Below are 6,016 nucleotides of genomic sequence, written 5' to 3'. Positions count from 1 at the left end.
TTGTTAGTTGTACTACCATTAAGGCTTGTTAACTCCTTCAACCACACTTTAACCTTTTGCTAAAACTCAATTAATTACTGAGGATTAGTTTGAATTAGTTTTTGAAAAATGTATTTTTTTTCTTTTTAAAAAATATTTTTTTAATAGACAAAAATTATTTTATATTTGAATAGACTTTTTAAAAAAAAATTAAGTATTAAAAACATCTTTTGTTTTTATGTTTTTTTAATAAAAGTATTTTTTTAAAAGACATATCCAAATAAATTTTGAATTAAATAAAAGTACTTTATTTAAAAAAAAAATACTTTTTTCGCTAAAAAAACCAATCCAAACTAACACTAAATAACTAGTCAAATCTCTACCCTTTCTTTTGTTTTTTGTTAGTGAGACTCTACTCTTTCTTAAACTAGTACATATATATAATCCTTCAAAATATTTCAAAAGGATGAATTTAGTTGTGCAATAGTATACTAAAATTTAATGAGTAAACTACTAAAATTATCCATAAGTTTTCAACACGCAGACAAAAGTATTTTCTATTTTTATTGACAACAAAAATATCTTCAAAATATTTTAAAACATAACAAAAATGTCCAATATTAAATATATATTCTCAAAAAAATATTTTAAAATTTAAATTTTGATGTAAATTTTTATAAAAATAATTAGAAAATGAAACCTTTTTATTTCCAAAATTTGGTGATTTTTCACTTAATAATTTTTTTTGTGATTAATTTTTTTAATGACAAAAAAATGAAAAAATCTAGAGATTGAATTTTTATGTAGATTTTTTATGTATTTTCTAAATAATTATTTAGAAATTTCTATAAAATTTAAAATCAAATATATAAGTAACTTGTTAAATACAAAATTTATTTGTCATGTATAAAAAATATTTTTTTATTATTATTTTTATCATTTTTTATAATATTTCAAAAATATTTTTGTCGTTATAAAAAATAAAAAACATTTTTAACTGCATATTCAAAAATTGAAGACAAATTGGATAGTTTATCCAAAATGTATACTATGAATGCATTAAGCCTAAATTCTTATGGTAAAGACACTTACCAAGATACATTGAAATAATTAAGGTTTCCAATTTGTAAAGTTTATAAAAATGCTAAATATAGTAAAGAAAGGGAAATGATATAGATGTGGAAAAGGAGCAACAGAGAATCTCCGGAATTGATGGTGTGTGCATTGGGCAATGGATATGCCTTTGGCGTGCCATCACTACCAAACTACTCTCCTACTCTACTCATACATCACCGTACACTACATTATTATATAAAAGTACAAAATTATCTTGTGTTGGTAGAGTGATCATCTCACTCATTCGTTTAAGTAAGTGTCAAAAATTCGAATTTTGTCTTATATATATAATAATTTATTAGCCAATAATAAATCCTTTGACTGCATTTGTTTACAGAGACAGGACACTGAGATAGAGACACAGAAACACATAATCGTGTTTGGCAGAAGAGATATAGATAGAGACAATGTGTCCAGAGACATTGAATTAGTGTATTTTGTGTCTATCCTGCCGGGAAGGACATAGAGACACTAACAAGGAATACAACTTATTTTTTATTTTTTCTTTCATTATTCTTATTAATTTTTCATGATTATATTTTTTATTATTATATTTTTCATCTCAAATTTTTTAAATAAAAAAAATGAGAATAAGTTGAATTTTCATAATTTGTTCTAGTTTTTCACCAAATAGAATACAGAATACAAAAATTTGTGTCTCTATCCTTCAGTATCTTGTCATGTCCTGTTCTCAGAAACAAACGCAGCCTTTATGACGGATTAGTCTTTGGCTTATCTGGTTGAAGGATACTGTAAAAAAAAATATTATTTAAAAAGAATAGAAAATGAATAATATAATTTTTATTTTTTATATTTTTATGTAAAAATAATGCAATAATTTTTTAGAGTAGTATTATTAAAAAAACAACAAAAGAATTTTTATTTCAAAAAATAATATAAAACATATCAAAAGATAGAAAGAATATTACATGTATTATTTTTGTGTATATTTTTTATTTTTAGCATAAAAAATAATTAATAGAAAATAAAAAATAAAAATTTTGTTTTATACTACTAAAGTTATATAAAAAAGTGTAGATAATAAAAAATATGTAAATATTATTTTTTTTAAAAAATGAATATATACATTAAAAATGATTTAACCAAATATTTTGAAAAACTAACAGATTTAGTAATAGATATAGAGTAAAACTTACAAAAATTTAATTATTATTATTTTTATTGTTCTCAGAATATTCCCATATACTAACAATATTTTTACTAAAAAATTATAATTCAAATAATATAATTTTTTTTATATTTATTTAGAAGTCACAAATTTAAATCTCATTTTTAATTTAAAAAAATATTTCTATGATAATCTGTGACGAGGGTGATTCTCCATTACGATTAGCATCTGAATCACAGCTTTTCCTTTTTGTGTGCAGTTTTCACGCTCGTCACGTGCGTGGAGCAGCGCGTGTTAATAATTATAAATTAAAGCAGGTTGGTTCGTGAATTCGCGTGTTGTTTATGACTAAACTCTCTGACTCTGCTCCTCCCAACGTGTCTGTGCTCTAGATTTTGTGTCGGAAACAGCAAGATTTGTTCCATTTTCAACCATTTATAAAATATTATAATTAAAATTTTATATAAAAATATAAATTCAATCTCAATTTTTTAACTTTTATTATCTTTTCAACTAATATTTTTAGAATTTTTTTAGTTAATTATTCCTTCTTTTATTTTCTTCGCTCTTCCAACTGCCATGTCTTTTCTTTTCTTTTTTAGCTTTTTTTTTTCTAATTGAAGTAAATAAATAATGCCGGGATAAGAAGTTGGAGAGAGATGACATTATTTTATAAGAATTTACTATGGTCTCTAAATGTTTAGTGTATAATTGTCAAACAAAATTAAATAGTTAATATTTAATTTAAAAGTATTAAATTTTAAATATTTAAAATTTCTTATAAAAATAAATTAAATAAAAATTAAACATTAAATAATAAATATCATAAAATTAACTTATTTATATTTTAATACAGAATGTGTATATATAAGTATTGAAATTACTATTATAGTTTCGACTGAGAGTCGTAGTAAATTTTTTTTTTCGATCTTTATCATTTTCTTAGTTTAGACAATCCGATCTTAATGAATAAAAAATGACAGCAGTCTCTTATAGTTTCTTTTCATTAGACGCATAAATTCTTCTATAAAAATTTCTAGCAAAAAATGACGGAAAATACTAATATTATATGACCTTACCTTCATTAGTTATACGTGGATAATAATCATTTGAATAAAATTATTTAGCTCTTACATAATTATTAAAACGATGTACTAATCAAATAATTAATATTTTTCTGTAACATCATTTTGATAACTATATAGACGATAAAACAATCTCAATCAAATAATTTTTATATAAGGACTTATGTATCTAACAAAAAAAATAAAAATAAAAAATTAATTATCATTTTTCAATCGTTAAAATACGAGTCATCTAAATTAAAAAAAATAACAGAAAAAAAAGTTTTACTTGAGTCAGCATTATAACTTGTTGCTTCTTGCTTTTTGCTCCTGGTAATGCCTAATGCTTATATTTGTCTCTTACAGGGTTTCTTGAATTTTATGGTTGACTTTGTTTTACAAAATTTGATATTAAAATAATATTTAATTTATCATTATTTATATGAAAAAAAATTGTATTCAAAAGTTATAATTATTAGTAACCATGTAGTTTAGTTTTTATATACAATATTTTCATTAATATAATATCAAAGTATATAATTTTATCTTAAAAAAAACTTTTATTATTATTTTTAGACATTTTAAGAAGTCAGTAATTTTTTGTTAGCAATGTATATATTCGACTATATTCGCGTTTGGCAAACTAATGCATAAAGATAATAAAATTTACATATGAATTGACATAGCATATACAAATAATAGAAAAAACACCTACGACATAAAAGAATAGATTACTTTCAATCTTCTTATTATTTGATAAATTCTAATATTTCTTCCTCACATTCCCTTACTTCTATCTAATTTTCTTCTTTTCCCTCTTGATTTTTCTTCTTTTACTTGTTTTGATGAATTTCTTTTTTCTTCAACCTCAATTTTGTTGTTAGAAATGATGAAAATGATAGTAAAAAATGTAAAAATTAGGTGACAAAATAAATATAAAGTTCATATATATATATATATATATATATATATATAAAATATAATAATTGTTTCGTTGAGTAAACTGTTAAAATGATACTAAAAAAAATCTAACTTTGACAAAACAATTTTAAAAGATATGAAAGACAACAGAATTTTTGAAACATTAATACATTTGACAAAAAATACTGAACGTTAACAAAGCACATTTTTATTAATAGAAAATATTGAATTGACAGATAAAAGAGTTTAGATGGTAAATTTTGTAATTATGCGATATTATTAATTAAAATAATATTAAACATGTTGAAATTAAAAAACTCTACTCAATTCTTTACCTCATTTTCTTGGTTAATTTTTTTGGATATTGGATAAAAATTAGTGTAATCCTTTAATATTGGAAGTTATGGTGTTTTACAAAATTCTGGGGGCTATAGAATTCGCAGAGTGCGAATTGTCAGATCAATTTTTTTTTTAATTTATAAAGACAATACACAGACTGCGTATTGTATTATTTTAATATTAAATTACAATAAACAGACTGCATATTGTATTATTTTAATATTAAATTACAATACACAGTCTGCGTATTGTGCTTGCTCAGAACAGCGTCCCAAAACACTGTAAAACTCTATTTTTGCAACATTAACGTAAAACTCTCTTCACTCTTTCATATTAAAATAAAAAATCCCATTTTATTCTTCCCTACTTCATTTTTTTCTTTTCATCTACTCCAAATCTCCTAGTTAAAAAAAAGCCCAAATTTCTTTCCACTAAATTAACACACTTTCTCACTCCACTCCACCCACCATGGACTCACACAACAACCTCTACTGCGAGTTTTTTCAGCTTCACCGTCATCGTCTCTTCCATTTTTTACGCAATGGACAGAAAACACACAATACAACAATATACAAAACAAACATTTATCAATTCCAGATTATATTAATATACATAGACACAACAATGCCAAAATTCAATTTAAAATCCAATTACATACATCCTTACTCAACACACATGCGCAGGAAGAAAAGAAAGTAGAAAGAGAAAATGAAAAAACAAGGAAAGAAAAAAAGAGAGGAAACAATGAAGAAATAGACCATGAAGAGAGGAAGAGAAGAAGGAGAAAGAAGATGAAGACGGAGGGTGTCCTTTTCCTGCTCGCTGAAATTGAAACTGCAGCCACTATTTGAGCATATTTCTCATCTTTACTATTAGGTTGTGCTATAGTGTTGAAGTAATTATTTTTCAGCACCTGCTGAAATGAGTTGGCGTGTAGCTGCGCAAGGCGCGTGATCTTGCTATACGTGCAGGCGTAGATAGAAAACTGACAAAGCAGCAACGAGTGGAGAATTTTGTCGGTTCTACCTTGATTAATTACTGCATAAAATGAATTAAGAAGTTGTTAAGGGAGTTAATTTTTTGTCTGTTTTTATTGTTGATGGGTATGGGCATTTCCTCATCTTTTCATGTGGGTGGCCATTGCATGATGTTCACCATGATATGCAAAAAAGTATGTGAGTTGTGGTCAGTTCACTCGTCCGCTTAAGTAAGTGTTGAGGGTTCGAATCCCGCCTTATGCATACAGTAACTCATTGGTTAGTAACAGACCCTTAAATATGTTGTGCTAAAAAATAATTGACTAGTTGGGATAATTTGCTGGGAAAATTTATGCCAAATTTATTAGAAAAATTATTAGGAAAATTAGTATGGTTTTGTATGTTTTGTTGCCGGCATTGGTTGACGTAAGTTTTTTATGTGTATTTTGCTAAAAGATAAATCATGCTAGTTAACCCCCAAAATTATTGTT

The sequence above is a fragment of the Arachis ipaensis genome, chromosome B7 (genome assembly GCF_059453495.1).
Source record: "Arachis ipaensis isolate K30076 ecotype BB chromosome B7, ASM5945349v1, whole genome shotgun sequence".
Classification (NCBI taxonomy): Eukaryota; Viridiplantae; Streptophyta; class Magnoliopsida; order Fabales; family Fabaceae; genus Arachis; species Arachis ipaensis.
Note: the sequence above shows the minus strand (reverse complement) of the source record.